Raw genomic sequence first — 24856 nt, 5'->3', positions numbered from 1 at the left:
AATTCAAATCCACCCGTTCTCAGGGATTTCTTCCCTCCTACGATCACTAACCAAACTTTCCATCCCATACCCCCATTTAATTAATTTGGAGATGCCGGTGTTGGACTATGGAGTACAAAGTTAAAAATTACCCAACACCAGGTTATGGTCTCACAGGTTTAATTGAAGCACTAGCTTTGGGAGCGCTGCTCTTTCATCATGTGTTTGTGGAGTCATTTCCTATTTCACTAAGGCACTGCAGAATCTAACACTGACTGTCCCATTGATACCGTTCAGTCTGTGTGGCTGTGGTCACTGTTACTGGGTGAACGTGCCCCAACCCCACCATCGGGACCTGCAGACCATTTGATCCATTTGGTTACCACTGTTGTGAGATCAATACTCATCTAGCAGCTTTTCCCGACATAGACCAGATATTATTGGCGACGTTCAAGCTCAGGAAAATGACACAGGACAGTGTCGGGGAAACGCGACTTCATTGGATAAGTTCAGTTTCACTGCTTTTCTGCAATGGCCGAGCGCTATTACCACTAACCACTGGACTGTTTATTCAGACACCAGGTACCCGGGTTTGACTCCGACCAGGCTAGGTGGTAGAATTGGGATTCAATAAATATCTGGAATTACGAATCTAATAACTCCTTTATATCCATGTTCAATTGTTGAAAAAACAAAACCATCTGACGTCCTTTAAGGAATGGAAATGCCATTCTTACCTGCTCGGGCCTCCATGTGACTCCAGACTCACTACAATATGGTTCAGTCTCAACTACCCGCTGTGCAATTAGGGACAGCAATAAATACTGCGGAACCAGCGACGCCCTTATACTTTAACAGAACAGAGAAAAAGTTCATTCGGCTCCAGCTCGATTACTGTGTACAGTTCTGCAATTCAGAGTACTGCATGAATGTGATCGCACTGGGAACGTTGCAGTAGAGATTCACTGGGGTATTGTTGGGCTGAAGAGTTTCAGTTATGAGGAGAGATTGGTCAGACTGGGGTAGTTTGTCACCGAGCAGAGGAGATTGGAGAAGACATGACTGAGATGTACAAAATAATGAGGGATATGGATAGGATAGACTGAAAGAAGCGTTTCTTATTGATGGAGAGATCGAACACTGGGGCCAAGAGATTTCGGAAAAATGCAGAAAGGTTTGAGTAGATGTGCGGAAAGGGTCAGAGCGGCTGGAATCGCTCTAACCTTAAAAGAATTGAGATCTTAATTTGTGATGCCAAAACATATAAGACTGTGGGCTAAACGATGGAAAACTTGATTCAGGTCGTTAAGCAGTTGTGTTGGACAAGTGCGGCCACAACAGTCTGAAGGGTCTCCTTCGATGTTGTCCTCCTCCACAGTATCGTGGTTCGTGTGCTCTCCTGTCACAGGGCTCAATTCACCGTTAGGGGCATCGTAAGTGTTGTGAATCTGTGGCTCTCTTCCCCACTGAAGGTTATTCATACTTGGCCTTCCATTCTCGGTTGGACTTGTCACAGGAAGGACAGTGCTGTCTGAATTAGCTGGGGAAGGACTGCAGCTCCTGGTGAGAGAGAGTGTCAGTGAAAGTGCAAACACGTAACTTCTGCAAACTGCACATTATGTTTGTGTTGCAATGAAAACCATTATATAGAGTTGTTCCTGATTGATGTGTTTATTTAAAGCAGGAATCTGAGGAAGATAACAAAGTGAACCCACTCAGATCTGAGTGCAGAAACATTTCCAGCAGCACTAATGAGGTTGTACAGCGGAGAACCGTGTTTGGATGCATTGAATTCGGGTTGGTGGGCGCGGCTTGCTTTCACGAGGCGGAGGCGGAGCGTGTAAAGCCATTACACATGATACAGATAGTGTTCAATGTAATGGTACATTTGCTCAGTGGTTCGCACTGCTGTTAAGTCTGTAGGTCAGGCGGATTGGCCATGTTAAGTTGCGCTGATGTTTCCAGGGAGTGAATTCAGTAAGTTAAGTGAATTAGCCATGGGTAATGCAGTGATACGGTCAGCAGTCACATGATGTCAGGTTTTATTCGAAAAGGTTTATTTGAAATCACAAGCCAGAGGCCTGCAAGGATACAAAAGCGAGCTAGGTCTGGTTGAGATGCTGTTCAGAGTGTCCCTACAGACTCTATTGGCTGAACTGTACTTTCTGCATTGTAGGGAATCTGTGATTCTATCAGAAAGGACACTGCCAGCGTTTACTAGGCTGCTAAGACATTAGAGACGATGCTGATGGCGTTTAGTGGGGATGGAATTTTATTTATTTGTGTTTTGGAAAATTTGACACTGAACCAAGGAAAACCGAATGGAAGTTTTCCAGAGTATTTGAGGTTTGGAGAGAGTAAATAGGTGGTAAATTCACTCTTTCAAGTTCGTATATTTCCGAACGTCAGGCTTTCAAAACCATCGATGGAGGACACAGAAATGATGGGAGCAGAATTTCTGTAACTCAGAGAATCCGTTTCCAAATTATTTGGAAAGGCACACTGAGAGACACACAAGCAGTGAGTTTCACCAGGAGAGAGACAGCCTGTGGCCAGGTAAAAGTGTAAAAGTGGCGTTGGGGGGTAGAAGGTTCGAGGAAACAATGTCTTATTTGGACGACTTCAAATGCAAAGAAATATCGGAAACGGATGCAGCTGAGTAAGATTCAGCAAAAGAAAAACTCTGAGTTTTGAAAGATTTATTTTAATATTCTTCATGATGAATTATAAATGAAACTGAGCAGATTTTGTATATTGTCAAGGAAAGCTATTCCATAATGAATAGGAAGTGACCCGTCTCGTAGAGATCGATTTCCTGCTTTAATCCCATGGCTTAAAGATGGGAGGACAATCGCCATGATGTTGGGTTCATTTGATACCTAATGAAATCTGCCAAAGTAACTGAGACTCAAATCTGACATCTTGTTTTGTAGTTCAACCTTCTGTTTTTCTCATCAGTATTTTCTTTAAGCTGAAATAAATTCGGAGCAAAATTGGATGCAATATTAAACGTTCCAATCACATAAATCCAATTCACTTCCGATCATTGCAATGAACAGAGTGAAGTTGCAGCAAATTTAATAAAATGAAACGAACAACACTGCATTTCTGGGAATTTTACCCACTTCAGGTTCAGCCATATGAGAAAGCCCATCGAGCTAAAGCATCACCTTCATTTCTCTCTCTGCATATACTTCTTCACGTGACAGAGAAACTGTCTGAAGAAATTATGCGTCAAGACTAAATGTGTGTGTGAATGTGACGGGAATTTCATGTTTGCTGGTTTATTCTGAGACAGTTCCGACTCGGAATAAATCAAGGACAAGGTATTCCTTCCAAGGACGAGGTCAATTCCTTGGATTTTGCTGGTATTATTATTCCGCTGAAAGCAGAAACATAGTGGTGTGGATTCGATTCCGCTCAGGGAATTTCTTATTCCCGAGGTGCACCATATGTAATCTTGATGTGGTCACATGTGAGCGCATTTGCAATGGGCTGAAGTGGCCCAGTGGTTAAGGCGACGGGTTGCCCTTTCCATTGTGCATGTGTGGATTTGAATCCTACTCGGGCTGTTCTTTCCGTCAAACACAGCTGTGGATTTCCTTTGTGCCTCGCATCTTTCATATCCACCGGATGGAGAATCTTGCTCTTGCCCTTCATTGAACCAGAGATTTGTGATAAATCGATACCACATCAAAGTTGAAATAAAGCAATTTGATTCTGTTGTAAGTTAAATTGGGATAATGAAAAGGAGTGTAACATTTCCTTCCTCCTTTCATTCCGTCTGGACTTTCCATGAATTTACATCGAATGAAAGCGAAACAAATAAGGAGAGATCGGGTACAATAGTTTATTCAATGGGATTGTGAATTTTAATGTAACACTCCACGCAAAGCTCTGAACAGTATTTTAAACAGTCAATTGAATTGGAACTAGAGAAAACTTTTCCAATGAAACGAATCATTCATTCTTTCACAACCTTTTGTTGTGTGAGTCATACTGCGATCCATCATCTAGTGTGATCACCAAGCTGGCAACAATATAAGATCCACCAATTTTCTTCATAATCACAGCGTCTGCACATACCCAACTGAGGTGTGCCCAGTGCCATTTATGCCTCCAAGCCACAACACAGTTCTTGTTCATCAGTTTATGAGCCTCGTTCCTGATCTGTCTGATCAGTTTGAGAAACCTTTTCTATCACTTCATCCCATCCCCTCAAAATTCTAAAATAAAATAAGGCGTCACATCAAATGATATAGGATTGGGAGTCGGCCATTCAGCCCATCGAGTCTTCTCCGCCATTCAACGAACTCATGGCTGATCTGATAATCTTCACCTCCATTCTCCTGCCTAATCTCGAGAATGCTTCATCCACTTTCTGGTTAAATATCTGTCTGGCACAGTTTGAAAATACACAATAAATCAACCTCAACAACAGTTTCAGGAAAGAGTTCCACAGAATCACTGGGCCCTGAGCAAAGAAATTCCTCCTCATTCCTGAATTAAATAGGCAATACCTAATTCTGAGTTCATGTCCTCTGATGCTCTCCTCATACCAGAGAGCAAACCGTCTGCCCGTATCTACCCTGTCAAGATCCCTCGAATATTGAACGTTTATAATTGTTATTATGTGATTATAGAGCTCCATTTTATACAGGGTTGCCACCATGTTTGTAAATCTCTGCTGTCCCTTATACCGTCCTTACATATTATTAAGGCAGGTGGAGAAAGTTATGTGAGGCAACGGTTGAAATTTCAAGCACAGCCGAGAATTGGAATTTGAAATCAGCGAGTGATTGGAATCAGATTGGTCCACACAAGGACGAAATAGAGTAATTATAAATCTGACAAATGAGAACCTTATCAAATTCCATTGACATTCAATGGCTTTACTGTAACCTAGTCCCCCTGTGTAATCGTTCAGGGAGCTAGAATTTGGGAAAAACGGATTGAGATCAGCTATATAAACACTTTCACAACAAAAACATGTCCGTTGGTAGACAGTTTTGGATTGTAAACTCAACTCATTGCTCCGTGAATCCTACATCGTTTGCAAGGTACAAATGAGATGTGGAACAGAACTCTCTCCATTTGCCGAGATGGGTGTGACTTCAACAACACTTAAGGAACTGGACACCATCCAAGACAATGCAGTCACTTGATTTTCCCCGATTCCATACCTGAATATTTATTCCCTTCACCGTTAAGGCTCAATAGCAGCAGAGTGCACCAACTACACGATGCACTGGAGTAAGTCATCCGAGAATTTTTGACCGAACATTCAAAGCTGAACAGCTGAACTGACTAACAAGACAAGGTTGGAACATTCAACGAAACGCCACCATTTGCAAGTTCCCCTCCAAGGCCAATAGAAGCCTGACTTTGAAAGGAATCAATTATAAACTCATTGAGTGGTGAATCAGTCTTGATGGGCAAAGTTGCATACTTCAGCTTTCCATCTTTAATCTAAAAACTTAATAAATGTTGATTAATGCAGTGACCAGACTTCTGCTCAGACCTTTAGCTATTCCCTAAACTGGTGCTTGCTAACGTTCTACTAGCTGCAACAGTCTGTGGTCAACAACAGAAAAATCCAAAATCCCTCGGAATCAACTTATTCCCCTCAAGATGAAAGTGGTGCAGGAGAAGCACAGCAAGTCCGTCAGCATCTGAGGAAAAATCAACGTTTCGGTCAAACGCCCTTCATCAGGAATGAGACAGGCAGCCTATGGGGTGGAGACATAAATGGGAGGTCGTGGGTCTGGGGAGAAGGTCGCTGAGAGTGCAGTAGGTGGACAGACGTGGGGGGTTGATGGTGATATGTCAGAGGGGAAGGTGTAATATATAGGTGGGAATGAAAATAGACAGGTGGGACAGGTCAGGAGGACGGTGCTGAGCTGGAAGTTTAGAACTGGGGTAAGATGAGGGAGTGGGAATGAGGAAACTGATGAAGTCCACATTGATGCCATGGGGTTCAAGGGTCCCGAGGATGAAGATGAGGCGGTCTTCCTCCAGGCTTTGGGTCGAGAGGGAGAGGCGATGGGGGTGGCTCAGGACCTGCATAACGTCAGGAGAGTGGGAGGCGAAGTTGAAATGTTTGGCCTTAGGGCAGTGGAGTTGATTCTTGCAGGTATCCTGGAGATGTTCTCTGAAGTGCTCTGTCAGAATATATCCCGTCTCCCCAATTTAGAGGTGACCAAATCTGGAACAGCAGATACAACAAATGAGATCTGTGGAAGTGAAGGCGAACTTTTGATAGATGTAGAAGGCTCCACTGGAGCCTTGGACAGAGGTGAGGGGTACGATGTGGGTGCAGGATTTGCAATTTCTTCGGTGGCAGAGGAAGGTGCGGGCAAGGAATGGTGGGTCATTTGAGGGCATGGACGTGACTAGGTCGTTACGGAGAGAAAGGTATTTGAGGAAAACGAATGGGTTTGGGGAAGGAAATATATCCCTGGTGGGGGGGTCAATTTAGAGGTAGTGAAAATATCGGTGGATGATATGATTTTTGCGGAGATTGGGGGAATGGAAGTTGAGGACCTTCCTCGTGTCCTTGATCTGCCCTTATTGTGTTTGGAGATATGGGGTTCATGGATGGACGTGCAGGACATGGATAAGATGAGTTAGAGGGCATCTTTAACCACATGGGAGGGGAAGTTCCCGACTTTAAAGAAGAAGGCCATCTGTTTTTTTTCTGTTGAGGAACTGGTCCTCTTGGAGCAGACGCAGCATAGGCGGAGGAGTTGGGAACACAGGATAACATTGGTGCAAGAGGTGTGGTGCGAGGAGTTGAAATCCAGATAGCTGTGAGAGTCAGTGGGTTTCTAAAAAATATTAGTAATACTGACCTCCAGGGATATTTTTCACTCCCTACCGCTGTCCACTTTCTGCAAAGACCATTCCCTCCATGACTACCTCGTCAAGTCCACGCCCTCCAATGACCCACGCTCCCCTCCTGGCACTTTCCTCTGCCACCACAAGAATTGTAAAACCTGCGTCCACACACCCCACCTCCCCCCACTGCCCCAAAGAAGCCTTCCACATCCATCAAAGATTCACCTACACTTCCACACATGCCATTTACTGCATCCGTTTCTCCCAATGCAGTTTCCTCGACAGTGGGGCCACCGGACACCTTCTCGCAGAGCATTTCAGAGACACCGGCATCTCCAGGACACCGGCAGCAAATAACCACAACACCCCGTGACCGAACACCTCAACTCCCCCCGCCACCCTCCCGAGGACGTGCAGGTCTTAGGCCTCCTCCACCGCCATTCCCTCACCACCCGACGCCGAGAGGAAGAACGTCTCATCTTCTGCCTCATGACAGTTAACCCCATGGCATCAATGTGGATTTCGCCAGTTTCCTCATTTCCCCCTCACCTCCCACCTTACCCTAGTTCCAACCTTCCAGTTTGGCACCGTCCTATTGACCTGTCCCACCTGTCTATCTTCCTTCCCACCTATCCACTCCAACCTCTTCTCCGAACTAACACTCTTATCCCAACCTCCATCCACCTACTGCTGTCTCAGCTAAATTCTCACAAACCCCACCCCACCCCACCCATTTATCTCCCCAAACTCGAGGCTCCAAACCTTATTCCTGATGAAGGCCTTTTGCCCAAAACGTCATTTTTTGTCTACAACTCGGATGCTGCCTGACCTGCTGTGCTTCCTCAGCCCCACTCAACTCTAGACTCTGACCTCCAGCATCTACAGTACATACTTCCGTCCAACTGATTCCCCTGTCCATTGATCTTCAGCGACCATGAATGTCCACTCCAAGATCTCTTTGTCTGTCTACACCACACAGAATACTCATTGCTATTGTTTCTTCTCCCCAATTTCGTTAACACTCATTGGTCTGAATTCAATGCAATTCGTCATTTTTCTTTTCCAACTTATTGATACATCCCTGCAGTCTCTGACATTCCTTGTCATAGTCAACTAAACGACCAATTGTTAAATCATCAGCAAACCTCTGAATCATGGCGCCTACAACTAAGTCTAAATCATTGGTCTACATCAATGTCCTCCACTGGAAACACGGATACAAACATGGTTCATTGCTGTTTGGGGTTAACAGCTGCGATAACAGCAGAATCGGCCTCCTGCTGTTATTTGTAAACTTGCTGTTCACTCTGTCAGTTGTTCTCCGGAGTGATCACTTCTCAAATATGGGTGTGGTGAGTGACTTGTGCGCATTCTGACTGAGCAAATGAGTTTACACCTCAGCGGGTAATTGAATCCCTTCCTACAGTCACCCATGGCCCTGACTTCTTAGCGTTGCGGATATCCTTTTGTCTATTTAATTTGATAAACAGTTGAATTCGAGTCCGCACAGATACGATTCCCATTTCCCCCGTTGTCGATGTATTTTTATGCTTCCTTATTCTCCCATGAAAAGTTGTTATCATTGGTCTGAGGACCATTAGTCCTTCATTCTTAATTCACCTTGAACTGAGTCATAGGGTATTTATGGGTGAACCACATTGTTCTTGTTCTGGAGTCACATGTTGACACGACTCGTTATGGTCGGCAGATTTCCCTTTCAAAGGGACATGAATGGATGAGTTTTCAGCAATGTAATGATATTGTCTCTGTTCCTGAGATTGGGTTCATTTTCCAGATTTTATTCATCGAATTTAAATAACAGCAGCTGCCACGTTCCAGTCTTCAAAGTTCACCAGCCCAATATATCGCCGCTGCACTATCAACTCCCTGCTGCATTTCTCCATTCAAAGAATGACATTGTCAAATTAGGTTATCCCAGATGGAGAGAGAATACTAGGCGTTCCTGTGTTGGAATGGAAGCAATGTAGGGTGGATTGGAGTGTTTACGTAAGCAAGAGACTGATATGGACACGATGTGAGCAAAATCAGTTCTTATTGTCAAAGTAACAAAATACCGCTTTGTTAAGGATAATCTCTTAGAATGCTTTCAATAGATTGACCTCTCACTTAAGGCTCCAGCAAGCTTCCTCTGAGCCAATCCTCAGTGCTGGTTAATGCTGCTGCTGAATCTTAATAATATAATAAATTGAGACCAAGATGCCCTTCCATCTCACCTTTGACCAGAAGCACTCCCATCCTCAGCATTTCACACGCTTGAATAAATAGACAATGTCGTTTCACTGGTGTTGGGGAGTCCAGAACTAGTGAGCATAGATTTAGGTTGAGAAGGGAAAGATATAAAAGAGACCTAAGGGGTAACATTTTCATACAGAGGGTGGTGCGTGTATGGAATAAGCTGCCAGAGGAAGTGGTGGAGGCTGGTTGCAACATTTGAAAAGCATTTGGATGAGTATAAGAATAGGAAGGATTTGGAGGGATATCGGCAGGGTGCTGACAGGTTGGATTAGATTGGGTTGGGATATTTGGTTGGCATGGACGGGTCGGACTAAAGAGTCTGTTTCCATGCTGTACATCTCTATGACTCAATGACCGCACCTTTACCAATCATGTCACTGTTGCCACAGAATAGCTTCACGTGCTCATTTCCTCCCCCACTTCCGGGTTGATATTAGCAGCTGTGCCACAAAGTTTGCCTGATTCTGGTTCTAGGAACAGGGGTTATGTTACTGACTGCAGCAATGTGTAACTTTTTGTGTGGGTAAGTTAGTGAAGCAAAAGTTTTAAAACTCATTGTTATTGAAACATACATTGCACCAATATCTCGCACTATCCCCTGAAACTTTCTGTTTCTCGAAATCCATCAAACTCAGTCTTCAACATGCAGTCCGATGGAAGCACCACAGCGTCTGAGGATATCGAATTTAAAATTCGGCCAATTCTGAATTCCCACATACCTCCTGTCCCTCGCCTAATATTATTGTTTTGCATCTGCTACTCTTCCTAACATATCTTCTGTCACTGTAATTATTGTTGTTTTTCAACACGTGTCTGCATGACTCAGTGACGGTTTCAATGATAAAATATTCTGCATTGTGGCTGCAGTAAGCTCGTACGAATCCGAGTCACTGCATTTTATTCCTTGTGACTCATGCAGAGGAAACACAGAAAGAAATTAGTTGATTTTACATGAAAACATTCTCAGAGGTTATGATTACTGTGCCAACAAACCCCTCTCTCTCACACACATCTCTGCGAGTCATACATCAGGATTGAGACTCATCCCTTCTTGGAGTCTTTCCTCCCTCCCACAATCACTTACCTCATTTAAGTTCCCCCTCCCATTTCCTTTACAATCACTTTCACATTGACCCCAATCAGTTGGTGTTGCTGCGCTCACTGTTGCTGTGAGACCATGCCCAAGTCTCACCATCGGGACCTTCAAACCAGTTGATCCAATTGGATACCGCGGTTGTGAGATCAATCCTCATGTCACAGCTTTTACTGAAAATAATGTTTCTTTTCCTCAATGCTGCTCTGTGCCCTTTTCCTGAGCTTGATGTTTCAATAATCGCTGGTTCATTCAATCCATCAGGGCCAGGAGACCCATCTAGCTTTCGGCTGTTAACTTTCCCAACATTACCTCTTTACTGGGAATGATTGCTTCTCTGTCCTCATCTGCCATTGCCTCCATAGGCCTGCAACAAGAGTATACAGACAGTATGTTACTGTTAAGGCCAAGGCTGGTAGGTGTAGAGAATGCTGCCTATTGAAAGAAATTGAGAGCCTGGTCAAGAAAATGAAGGAGGGATATGGCAGATACAGAGAGCTGTGTTTGCGTGAATCCCTGGAGGAGTATAGGGGCAGTAAGAGTATACTCGAGGTAAACCATGAGGGCAAAAAGGGGACATGAGACAGCTTTAGGATATAGGTTTAAGGAGAATCCAAAGTGTTTTTACAAAAACACTAAGGACAAATGAGTAAAAAGGCAGAGAATAGGTACCCGCAAAAATCAAGGCTATCTGTGGAACCGCAGGAAGTGAGAGAGATTATGTATGAGTGGAGAGGTTTTACAAACAAAATGTGCACATCGGAAAACACAAATTTGAACGTCCCAGTGTCGTGTTTTCAGTCAACGGGGAATTGCCTCAGTGTGGCTGCAGGCATGAGTGCGCGCCGCCATCTTTATTTGGGGCAAGAATTAACTGGACACGTGTGGAGCCGCCAGCTTTGTTGGGGGCAAGGTGCAGCCAGGCGCATGTGCAGCCTTTCTCTGGGACAGAGTCATTGGGCAGGATTTACACAGAGCACATTCAAACTCAGAGAAATGGATGTTTATTTCTGGATTTGTTTCATCATTCATTTAAATGATTTGGTATCGTAAATGAGTTTGCAGGTCATACAAAATTGGAGGTATTGTGGATATTGAAGAATGTTACCTCAGATTACAATAAGATATTGATCTGATGGGGTTTAATTTAGATAAATGTGAGGTGCTGCATTTTGGAAAAGCAAATCAGGGCAGGACTTGTACACTGAATGGCAAGGCCCTGGAGACGCTTGCGGAACAAAGAGACTTTGGACTGCAGGTTCATAGTCCTTGCAAGTCAAGTTGCAGGAAGATAGAATGATGAAGAAAGTGTTCAGTATGTTTTCCTTTATTGGTTCGAGCATTGAGTATAGGATGTGGGAGGTCATGTTGCTGTACAGGACATTCTTAAGGCCACTTTTGGAATATTGTGTGCAGTTCTGGCCTGCCTCCTATCAGAAGGTGGCTGTGAAACTTGAAAGGTTTCATAAAAGACTTACAAGGATGTTGGTAGGGTTGGAGGATTTGAGTTGTACGGTGAGGCGTAAAAGGCTGGGGCTGTTTTCCCTGGAGTGCTATAGGCTGAGCGGTGATGTTATGGAGGTTTATACAATCATGAGGGTCATGAATAGAGTAAATGAACAAGGTGTTTTCCCTGGAGTGGTGGTGTCCAGAAGTACAGGGCATTGCTTTAGGGTGAACGGACAAAATTTCAAAGGGGCCTAAAGGACAACTCTTTCATGCAGTGGGTGGAATGAGCTGCCAGAGGAAGTGGTGGAGGCTCGTACAATTAAAACATGTTAAAGGCATCTAAATAGACACATGATATGATTAGGAAGCATTTACAGGGATATGGGCCAAGTGCTGGCAAAAGGGAATAGATTAGATTTGGATACCTGGTTGGCACGGATGAGTTAGACCGAAGGGTCTTTGTCGGTGCTATACATCTTTGACTGTGGGATCATAACAGCTTACACTTTTCTGCTTCATCTCTGGGCTCCCTCATGACCACTTTATCAATATCTAGCTTCCTCAGTCTTGAACAATGGGTGTATTTTTGGTCTGTTTAGTATTTTACTGTAACTTTTACGGACATTTTTGTAAGTTAATTTTTCACTGCCGCCCAGCCACTGACCATGTCCTGCTTATTAATTTTTTTTTGGAAAATGTTTGACAGTCAAGAATTCTTTTTTCCAATAAGCATTTCTAACGATCAAATTCTGCACCATTTTCATTCCCTGGAATCGTTTTTGCACTCCCTGAAACATCAACTGTGTTTCTCCTTCCACAGATACCAGTGATTAATGCCAAATCCCTGTTGCCTGGGAAGAGGGTGATGTTTGGCTTTCTTGGACAGCTGGAGTTTGTGTGGTGAAGGTGCTTCCACAATGTGGTTGTTTAAGAGACATTACAGAGTATTCATTACAGCAACAGTGATGATTTGAAGATAATGTCCAAATCAAGAACAGTTTGTAGTTTTATTATCCTGCTTATAATTTCACAAAAATATTATTGGGAACTTTAGACATAAGGCCAGAGAAGGATGATATTAGGTCAGGTGACCAAAACCATTGCCAAATAAGCAGGTTTTGAGGAATGTCTTAAAGGAGGAAAGCAGACCTGTGAGGTTTTAGCTGCGAATTTCAGACCTTGTTGGTTTGGCAACTGTAAAAGCAGCCACACAGGTGAGGGAATGAATTAACAAGTCTTTGGGAGTTTTGAACAGAATGGGTTGTCGACGTCTCAAAGGGTGTGAGATGCAGCGAGCTAGGGATGATCAGAACGAGGAATTAAATCAAGAGTGAGAATTTTCAATTGAGGGATGTTGGCCAGATGCTGGTAGGTGAGACTAGATTAGGTTGGGATATCTGGTCAGCATGGACAGGTTGGATTGAAGGGTTTGTTTCCATGCTGTAAATCTCTGTGGCTCTATGTTGTTGATTATGAATAGGAGCCTTTTGATGGATCAACAAGTTTTGGTACGAGGGAGTACTTGGGCAACAGAGATTTAGGTATTCTTGAGATTACAGGGAGATTGAATGTGGGAAGATGGCCAGGAGTATGTTTGGATAATGAAGTCTGGAGATAACACAAGATGGATGAAAGTGGAAAAGCTGAGATAAGGGTGGAAGCAGCTAGAATTACTGGTCTTGGAGTGGGACTAGTCTGTCACCCTCACCTCGTCTCTTGGATTCAGTTAGTTGTCAGGTTGTGAATCAGGGCGGTAACACCATCGGGAGCTGAGTGGCCCTGGTGGAGCCTAAAATGAGTGTCACTCAGCTGACAGTTGCTGAGCAGCTGCTACTTGGTAGCCCTGTTGATGGCAGTTTCCATCACTTTACTGCTTATCGAGTGTGGACTGATAGAGGGAAATTGGCTGGGTTGGGTTGCCCTGTGTTTTTGTGTTGAACATCCCTGGGCAATGTTTCACGTTGTCGGGAGATGCCAGTGCTGGAGTGGTACTCGGCTTGGTGGGTGGCAAGTTCTGGAGCACAAGATATCAGTTTTATTGCCAGAATGTTGGCAGGACCCGTAGCCTTTGCACTACTAAACTATTTCTTGATGTTATTCAACTGAACTGGCTTAAAACACACATCTGTGATGTTAGAAAACACTGGTTAAGATGGATCATCCCACTTTGCACTTCTGGCTGAAGATTGCTGCAAATGCTGTTGTCTTATCAGGTGCATGCGTGTGTGAGGCCCCTCCATCAGTAAAGGTGAGGATTTCTGTGATACATCGTCCAGTGAGTTGTTTAATTATCCATCACCGTTCACAACTGGGTGTGGCAGAACTGCGGAGCTTCGATCTGTTCCATTGACTGGAGGATCACTTATCTCTGTTGCTTGCTGCTGATGCTGTTTGATATGCAGATAGTTCTGTTTGATAGCTTCACCAGATTGGCACTTCATTTTTAGGTCTGCCTGGTGCTGGTCATGGCATGCCTTCCTTTCCTGTCCATTGTGATGGGTGAGAGCAGGATTGACAAACCCGTGAGATTACAGATTGTGCTGGAGTGCAGTTCTGCTGCTGTTGATGTCCCACACTGCCTCAGAGATACCCAGTTTGAGATCCTACATCTCTTCAAAGTCTGTCCCATTTAGAACGGTGATCGCGTCACTCAACACAATGGAGGTTTTTCTCAAATTTAAGGCAAGACTTTGTCTCCAAAAGGAATGTGTGATGGTCGCTCATAATGATAGTGTCATGGCCAGATGTATCTGCAGCTGGTCAATTCATAACAATGAGATCAAGTATGTTTTTCCCTCTTGTTGGTTCCCTCACCATCCGCTGCAGACTGAGTTGAGCAGCTATATCCTTTAGGACCTGACCAGCTCAGTCAGTAATTCTGTTGCAGAGCTAGTCTCGATTGTGGACATTGAAATTCTGTACTCAGAGTACATTTGACACCATTTTATTGCCTCAGTGCTTCCTCCAAATGTTGTTCAACATGAAGGAGAAATGATTCATCCTCCATGGGAGGACGGGATGTGGTAATCAGCAGGAGCCATGAGACTTCCTGGTCTCTGGAGTCAATGCTGAGTACTCCCAGGGAAAATCCTCCCTGTCTGTGCCACCACATCTGCCTGGTCTGTCCTGCTGGTGGGACAGGACATATCCAGAGATTTCAGGAGAAAGTGAAAACTGCAGATGCTGGAGATCAGAGTCAAGAGTCTGGTGCTGGAAAAGCACAGCATGTCAGGGTGATGAAGGGCTTAGGCTCGAAACATTGAATGTCTGTCTTGAGATGGTGATGGTAGTGTCTGGTCATTGTCTGTAAGGGTTGATTTAATGAGTATGACTGTGTCAGGCTGTTCCTTGATTGGTCTGTGAGACAGCTCTGCACATTTTGGCCCCAAACTCCAGATGTTAGTCTGGAGTACGTTGCACCATCGAGAGGGCTGATTCTGTGGTTGTATTAAATGGTGCCTTCTTAGATGCCGAGTAGTCCACCCAGTTTCATTCATTTGTTGAAACTTTGCAGTGATTATTTCAGTGAGTAGCTGGCTCGGCCACTGTCAGGTTGGCAGGATTTCTTTCGCTATTGACAATGGTTCCATGGAGATCAGGAGATTCCTAATTCCAGTTATTTTTTCTTGAATTCAGATTCCACCATCTGCCAAGATGGGATTCGAACCAGGACATCAGTCGTTTGTTGTAATGTTTTGGATAAAATTTAAATACATTAGGTTTGTTCACTCACTTTGAATATCACTAACCCTGGTTTTGTTTCTTTTTGAAACACTGTCCATCATCCTGTCTCCTCCATCCTTCTCTCCAACAACAAGAGTTTGGAGCACATGGAGTTTCTCTGTCACTAAGACTGAGATAATCCGATCTGCTGCTTCCCTCCCTCCCACTAGCCCACTGAGTCTAATTGCCTCACGTGGTGTTCCCGGTTTTTGTCCTAAACTTACATCTTCCTCCAGTCTCTTGTCAAACCTTATCAGAGCTCACCTTGACCCTTTACCCTAATTTCACTAAACCATAGACTTTCCAACTCTCTTTCTTCCTCCTCCTCATCAGTCCCCTTACCGATTCAAAGACATTGTTCCTTGTTCTGTCTTTTCGGGTTCTGTCCTTCTCTCCCAAAATCCTGCTCCATCTCCACTCTCCCATTCCTTTCTGAATTCCTTGCATTTGGTGTCCTTGATCCCTTCTGTATCTCACCTACATACTACCAGGAGGTGACATTGTGCAAAAGCACCATGTTGGGTTTCACATGTACACTGACGATGCCCAGCTCTCCCTCCCCATCATCCCTCTCCATTACTCCACTGTTACTCAGTTATCAAACTGCTTACCACATTTCCACTACTCGATTAGGTGCAGTTTCCTCCAATGAAACATTGTAATGGTTAAATCCGTTGCCTGACAAATTCCTTTCCCTTACTGCTGAGCCTCTCCCTCTCACTGGGAACTATGCAGCAGAACTACACTCTTCACAATATTGCAGTTATATCTGATGCGAAGCTGACCTTCTGATTAGATATCTGCACAATCCCAAACACCAGGAATTCCAATCTCTTAAACGTTGCTTGTCTCCTCCTCACCCCAGATCCATTGCGACTGAAACCCCTTACCCGTGTCGGTGTTGCCTAAACTTGATGAATCCAAAACAGAACCCTGGATTCTGTGACTGACTCAGAATCTGGTTTCAAACTCCCCCCTCAGTATTTACTCACAGACGCATCAGTATTTATTCTGTCAAACCCCTTAAGAATCTGGTGGTGCGGTCTGATTGTAGCTGGTGGAAATGGCAGAGGATGATGTGTTGTATTTAGGTGGAAGGTAAGCACTGGGGGAGGGGAGGCTTCTATCCTTGTTGCAATTGGAGGTGTGGGTTTCAAAGGCAGAGGTGCGCGAAGTGGAGGAGATACATTGGATGGTATTGACCACATGGGAGGGGAAATTGCAGTCCATGAAATACGGGGCCATTTAGTACTTTCTGGCCTCACTGGAACACTGCAGTAAGCATGAGACAGAGATGTTGGCCAGGGAACAGACTCGTGTGTTAAAGTGGCAGGCAGCTGGAAGCTCGGAGTCTGTTTTTGCAGCAGACCTAGATCATCAGTCGCCATTGCCGCCACCTCCACTGAGATGCTGCCAGACACAGGTTCCTGTCCCCTCCCTTACGAGCTATGCACCCCCCCCAGCCAGATCGTAATCCACTCCTTTTGATTTCCAAATGTTCCAGTCTCTCTTTGGGTTCTGCCCCTCCCTGTTATTTACACTTTAACCCCTATCTCCTGCAGTACAAAGATCAGCAGGTTAGTTGAATTGGCCAAGCTAAATTTCCCATAATGTTCAGGGATGTGTAGGTTAGGTGCATTAGTCAGGAAAAATGTAGAGTAATAGGGTAGGGGAATGGATATGGGCGGGATACCCTTCGAAGGGATGCAGTGGGCTTTTTGGGCCGAATGGCCTGTTTCCACATTGTCAGGATTCTACTTTTCCCAGCTCTCATCGGTTCTGAGGAAGGGCCACTGGATAGATTTCTGTTCCCAGATGCTGCCAGACCTGCTGAGCTTTTCCAGCATCTTCTGCTTTTTGTTCCTGATTGATACCATCCATACACCTTCGAGGTTTGATTCAGACAGGGAGAGGATCCCACCACTGACTTCACAATGGGTCCAGCTGATTGATGGCAGCTTCGGACCAAGAGGAAAAGGTGGTGGGACTGGTAGACAAGTGGAACCAGCTGGGCATCCAAACAATGGGAGTGAATAAGGGGCGTGGCCACTGGGATGACACGTCACCAGTAACACTGCCTGTGCAGTGCCACGTGACTCGGCCGTTGATGAATGTGGGAGACGCAAACAGGGAAGGGGAGAGTGGCCTCAGAGACAGGGAGATAATGAGTCACTTTCGTCAAAACTTCAACCTGGAAGATGTGGTGTTGGTGTGATATTTGAAACTTGTCATCCTTGTCGACTGGAACACGGAAAGGTGATGTTTTAGCTCGACGAATAAAACCTTAAAATGCAAGCCTGACCACAGAAACAGAGATAATAACTTTAATTTCCAGCAATCTCATTCATTCATGTCCCTTATGCAGGGATTCTACCATCTTCACCCAGTCCTGCCTACGAGAGACTCCAGGACCAGAAAAACATGAGCTGACCCTTAATCCAAGAATCCCCACCGTCTGGGGAAGCAGGCTAGTCGGCCCTTCCAGTCCACATGGTACATCCGAAGCGCATCCAACCAGACACCACAGTATTCCCTGTCCCATAAGCCTGAATTCCCGCTGTTGATCCCTGTAGCTGGCACATCCTTGGTCAGAGGGAGAAATAAAAACGCAACAACACAGAGAATGTGCAGACTGCCCACAGACACCCGAGTCTGGGATCACACCCGGGTTTGTGGTGTAGCCAGACAGCAACGAACGATGCGCAAAGAATAAATGTTTCCTGACAAGTGATACTCACATCCTGTGGGTGAATGAGAAACAATGAAAACACATTCACAACATGGAAAACGGGATTTGTATCTGTGTGGACACAATTTGAAAGGATCGTTCACCCTCGGTCGAAAAAAGGAGGCCGATACCAAAAAGAAAGCAGGGCAATGTGGGAACTGCTGGAAGGGATTCAATTAACCACAGAAATGGAATCTCATTTAATCAGTAACACTGTGGAGAGACCGTTCACCAGTCCCGTGTGTGGGAAGGGGGTATCACTGAGCAAAACAACCTCCGGAGACTCCAGCAGGATTACATATCTCATCAGGTGTTCGGTTATGCTGTCAATGCTGTTGTTAATCCCAACCAGGTATTTGTTCCATAGCGTCAATTATAGAGTCATACAGTATGAAGGCATACAGGCCCGTCAGTCCAACGAATCCATGCTGAACACACTGCCAAACTAACCTCGTCCCATCTACCTCCTCCTGTACCCGCTGAGTGGTTATAATGCCCTTGTAGTTTTATTACTGTGTTGTTAATCCAAAAACCCAGGTAATATTTTGGGGACAAAGAGTTCCGGTCCTGGCATGACAGGTGGTGGAGTTTGAATTCAAAAAGTACCTGGAATTGAAGAGTCTTGTGATGACCTGAATCACTTGTGTGGAAAACCCATCTGATTCACTCATGCCAGTTCGGAAGCACACTGTCATATTCATCTGCTCTGCCCCACAGGAGAGTCCAGATGGATAATATCATGGTTGACTCTTAACTGTCCTCTGAGAAATAACTGATGTACTAGGCATGAATAAATTTATTTTAAAAATCCCACTTTCCCATTCATGTTTGGATCCAATTGTTCATTAAATGTTGCAAATGTGTCCTCATCCATCACTTCCTCAGTAAGTTAATTGCACACGTAAAACACCTTCTCTAAAAAAATGCCTCACATGTCTTTTTATTTAACTCTCTCTCTTTTCATCTTAAACATATGTCCTCTCGCCTTGAAATCTTCCTCCTGGGAAAAGGCAGCTATTGTTAACTCTACCTTACCTCTCAATAATTCATAAATCTCTGTCAGGTCGCCGCTCAAACCCCGAACCTCGAGTGAAAACAGTCTCAACTCGCAGAAAGTGAGGACTGCAGATGAGGGATCAGAGTCGAGGGTGTTTGCTGGGTAAACACAGCAGGTCAGGCAGCATCTGAGGACCAGGGGTGTCGACGTTTCGGAGAAGAGCTTGATGAACGACACTTGCACGAAAGGTTGATTCCCCTGCTCCTCGCATACTGCCTTTCCTGTTGTGCTTTTCCAGCAAACCAATCTCGAATGTAAAAATAGTCTCAGCCTATTTCGCCTTTCATTATAACTCAAACCTTCCACACACGACAATATACGTGTGTACCTTTTCTGAAACTGCTCCACATGAATAATATCCTACAACTGGGCGAGCAGAACTGGACATAATATTCCAGAAGAGGCCTCATCAATGTTCTGAAAAACTTCACCATAACGTCCCAACTCCTATACACAAAGGACTGAGCAATGAAGCGAAGTGTATCAAATGGCTTTTGACCATCCTATTTGTGTGTGATGCAATCTACAAGGAATCATGAACCTGCACCCCGAGCTCCCGTGTTCTCCAACACCACGCAAAGCCTTATCACGAACTGTATAAGCGCTACACTTTTTGTTGTACCAAAATGCAATACCTTCCATTTATCCAGATTGAACACCACGTTACATTTTTCAGTCCATCAACTTATTAGATAAAGATCCTTTTCAATCTTAGATATTCTTCCTCACTGTCTGCAGTTCTGTTGTCGCCTGCAAACCTGCGAAGCATACCTGCTGTGAGTTCCACTGTTTTCTCATGTAGATCAATGATTCATATTTACATGTAGTGGCCGTGATTTAGCAGTGTGGAGATCATACAACAGTTAATCATGCAGTTAACCATGTGGAGGAAAGCCGCAGACTGCAGGGAGATATCAAACAAATGGAAAGAAAAATGGTGAAAGCAATTTATTCCAGGGAAGTGGGTGATAGTGAAGCAAAATCAAACTTCAAACCAGTCGCCCACGCTCCAGTTGTGGCACTCAGCTGTCTCAGCAAGATGCACTTTAGATTGCGATGTCATTAAAAACGGTAACAAATTTTCCCTCTGCCCCGCCTTTGACCAGGTGCACTCCCAACCTCGGAATTGCTTGCGCCTCTGAAACGTCATAGAAGTACCGTGCATTCACCAGTTGTCGCACTGGAGCCATCGAGTATCTCTGCGACCACATTCCCATCCCGGTTTCCAGTTGGATCTTCGCGACTGTGCCACTCTGTTCCTCTGATTATGGGGCTGGGAATTGGGACGATGTGTCAGCAGTGGTTACTGCCTTCTGTAGGGAGCTGGTGAAGTAGCCGATGTTAAAATGCATTACTATTGAAGCATACATTTCAACCAAAACTGCACTGCCCCCGGAGACTTTGATGTTTTGGAGAAACCTATTTATCTCAGCCTTCAGCATATTAATGATGAATCACCATAGCCTCCGGGGGAAACCGATATTAAATGGTCAGCCCATTTTGAGTTCCCACATATCTGCCACTGTTCGCTCAGCACTGATATTGTGCATTTGGTGTTCTTCCTAGCATTTCCTCTGCTACTGTATTTATTAGGCACTCTTCTCGGGCTCCTCTCTGGGCTGCAGTGATCGTATAGTGGTTAACAATGCCTGTTGTCGCTGCAACAGCTTCGGCTCGAATCTGAGTCACAGCAGTAATAGCACTGCCTCGTCCAGTTTTTGTGGAACACAAAGGAATCAGTTGTTTTAACATGGTAATTTTCTCCAAGGTGATGATCATTTTCCTTCAAAATCTGCTCACTCACATCTTTGAGTTTCATATGTCAGAGTTCAAATCCACCCGTTCTCAGAGATTTCTCTCCCTCCTACGATCCCTAACTGAACTTTCCGTCCCACACTCGCATTTCATTAATTTAGAGATGCCGGTGTTGGACGATGGTGCGCAAACTTAAAAATCACATCACACCAGGTTCGAGCCTAACAGGTTTAATTGAGCACTAGCTTTCGGAAAGCTGCTCTTTCATCATGTGGTTGTGGAGTCATTTCCTATTTCATTAAAACACTGCAGAATCTAACACTGACTCTTACATTGATACTGTTCACTCTGTGCTGCTGCGGTCACTGTTGCTGGGTGAACGTGCCCCAACCCCACCATCGGGACCTGCAGACCAGTTGATCCAATTGGTTACCGCTGTTGTGAGGCCAATCCTCAGGTAGCAGTTTTTACTGATATAGACTCGCGATTATTGGGTGTCAAGCTCAGGAAAATGACACAAGACAATATCGAGGAAAAGCGACTTCATTGGGAAAGATTACTTTCACGGGTTTTCTGCAGTGGCCAAGCTCTATTACCACTGGACTGTTAACTCAGACACCAAGCAAATGAACCAGGGACTTGGGTTTTACTCCAACCATACCAGGTGTTAGAATTGGGATTCAATAAATATCTGGAATTACGAATCTAATAACACCTATAAATCCATGGCCAATTGCTGAAAGAACAAAACCATTGGGTTCACTGATGTCCTTTTGAGGAAGGAACCTGCCATTCTTACCTGGTCTGGCCTCCATGTGACTCCAGACTCACTGCAATATGGTTGAGTCTCAACTGCCTGCTCTTCAATTGGGATAGCAATAAATACTGCCGAGCCAGTGACGCACTCAGACTGCAACAGAATAGGGAAAAACAGTGCATTCGGCTCTAGCTAGAATACTGTGTGCAGTTCTGCAATTCACAGCATAGCATGGATGTGATCGCACTTGGAACGTTGCAGGAGAGATTCACTGGGATATTGTCTGGGCTGAAGAGTTTCAGTGACGAGGAAAGGTTGGACAGACTGAGGTTGTTTATCGCAGAGCAGAGAAGGGTGGAGAAGACACGACTGAGATGTACAAAATAATGAGGGATATGGATAGGATAGACTGAAAGAAGGGTTTCTTATTGATGGAGGGATCGAATACCGGGGGCAAGAGATTTCGGGAAAAGGCAGAATAGTTTGAGTAGATGTGCGGAAAGGGTCAGAGAGGCAGAAACCCTTCTCACCTGAAAAAATTCAGATGTGAATTTGTGATGGCAAAACATATAAGACTATGGGCTAAATCATGGAAAACTTGATTCAGGTCGTCAGGCAGTTGTGTTGGACAAGTGCGGCCACAACAGCCTGAAGGGCCTCCTTTGATGTTGTTGTCCTCCACAGTATTGTGGTTAGTGTCCCCTCCTGTTACAGGGCTCAATTCTGCGCTGGTGGCATCGTAAATGATTTAAACCTGTCGTTCTGTTCCCCAGTGAAGGTTATTAATGCCTGGCCTTCCATTCTCAATGGGACATGTCACAGGAAGGACAGTGCTATCTGAATCAGCGTGGGGAAGGACTGCAGCTCCCGGTGAGACAGAGTGTCAGCGAATGTGCAAACACGTAACTTCTGCAAACTGCACATTGTGTTTGTGTTGCAATGAAAACCATTATATAGAGTTATTCCTGACTGATATGTTTATTTAAAGCTGGAATCTGAGGAAGAAAACAGAGTAAACCCATTCAGATCTGAATGCAGAAACATTTCCAGCAGCACTAATGAGATTGTACAGCGTAGAACCGCGTTTGGATGAATTAATTTCGGGTTGATGGGCGCAGATTGTTTTCACTAGGCTGAGTTACCAGTGTATAAACATGATACAGATGGTGGTCAATATAATGGTACATTTGCTCAATGGTTTGCACTGCTTTTAAGTCTGTGGGTTCGGTGGATTGGCCATGTTAAATTGCGCTGATGTGTCCAGGGAGTGAATTCAGTAAGTTAAATGAATTAGCAATGGGTTACGCAGTGATAAGTGCAGCAGTCACACGATGCAAGTTTATTTGAAATAACAAGCCAGAGGCGTGCGGGGATAGAGACGGGAGCTGGGTCTGGTTGAGATGCTGTTCAGGGTGTCCCTACAGACGCCGTTGGCTGAATTGTACTTTCTGCCTTGTAGGGAATCTGTGATTCTATCAGAGAGGACACTGCCAGCGTCTACTGGGCTGCTAAGACAGAAGAGACGATGCTGACGGCGTTTAGTGGGGATGGGATTTTATTTATTTGTGTTTTGGATAATTTCACACTGAACCAAGGAAACCCGAATGGAAGTTTTGCAGAGTATTTGTGAGGTTTGGAGAGAGGAAATAGGTGGTAAATTCACTCTTTCAAGTGCGCAAAATTTCTGAACGTCACTCTTTCAACATTATCAATGTCGGACAAAAATGATGGGAGCAGAATTTCTGCCACTCAGAATCCGTTTCCAAAATATTTGGATAGACACATTTAGAGACACACAAGGAGTGAGTTTCACCAGGAGAGAGACAAACTGTGGCCAGGTAAAAGTGTAAAAGTGGGTGTGGGGGATGGAAGGTGCGAGGAAACAATGTCTAATTTGGAAGAATTTAGATGTAAAGAAATATCGGAAACGTATGCAGCTGAGTAAGATTCAGCAAAAAGAAACCTCACAGTTTTGAAAGATTTCAATTAATATTCCACATGAAGCATTATAAATAGAACAGAGCAGATTTGGTATCTTGTTTAGGAAAGATCTTCCATAATGAACAGAAAGTGACCCGTCTCTTGAAGAAAGATTACCTGCTTTAAACACATGTGTTAAAGATGGGAGGACGATCGCCATGATGCAGGGTTCATTTGATACCCACTGAACTCTGCCAAAGTAACTGAGCATCAAAACTGATATCTTGTTTTGTTGTTCAACCTTCTGTTTCTATCATCCGTATTTCCTTTAAGCTGAAATAAATTTGAAGCAAATTTGAATACAATATTAAACGTTCCAATGATAGAAATCTAATTCACTTCGGATCATTGCAATGAACAGAGTGAGGTTGTAGCAAAATTAATAAAATGAAACGAACAAAACTGCATTTCCCGGAATTTTACCCAGTTCAGATTCAGCCATATGAGAAAGACCATTGAGCTAAAACATCACCTTCACTTCTCTCTCCGTGTATACTTCTTCACGTGAGAGAGAAACTATCTGATGAAATTATGAGTCAAGATTAAATGTGCGTGTGAATGTGACGGGAATTTCGTGTTCGCTGGTTCATTCTGAGACAAGTCCGACTCGTAATGAATCAATGACAGCTACTCCTTCCAAGGACGTGGTCAACTCCTTGGATTTGCTGGTATTATTATTCGGCGGAAAGCAGAAACAAATGATGTGGATTCGATTCCACTCAGGGAATTTCTTATCCCCTCGGTGCACCATATGCAATTTTGATGTGGTCACATCTGAGCCCCTTTGCAATGGCCCAGAGGTTAAGGCGATGGGTTGCTCTTTCATTCCGCATGAGTGGATTTGAATCCTACTTTAGCTGCTACTTATATCAAACGCAGCTGCAGTTTTCCTTTGTGCCTCGTATCTTTAGTATACATTAAATGGGGAATCTTGCTCGTGCCCTTCATTGCACCGGAGATTTGTGATAAATTGTAAGTTAAACTGGGATAATAAAATGGAGTGCAACATTTCTTTCATCCTTTCATTCCATCTTGACTTTCTCTGAATTTACATCGAATGAAAGAGAAACAAATAAGGAGAGATCGAGAGCAATAGTGTATCCAGTGGGATTGTGAATGAGTATTTGAACGTCACACTCCACACAAAGGCCTGATCAGTATTTCAAACAGTCAATTGGAACTGGAAATGCAGAAAGCTTCTCCATTGAAACAAACTTTTCATTCTTTCACAAACTATTGCTC

Source organism: Chiloscyllium punctatum, chromosome 31, assembly GCF_047496795.1.
Source record: "Chiloscyllium punctatum isolate Juve2018m chromosome 31, sChiPun1.3, whole genome shotgun sequence".
Lineage (NCBI taxonomy): Eukaryota > Metazoa > Chordata > Chondrichthyes > Orectolobiformes > Hemiscylliidae > Chiloscyllium > Chiloscyllium punctatum.
The sequence above is the reverse complement of the archived record's forward strand: the minus strand, read 5'-3'. Positions refer to the sequence as shown.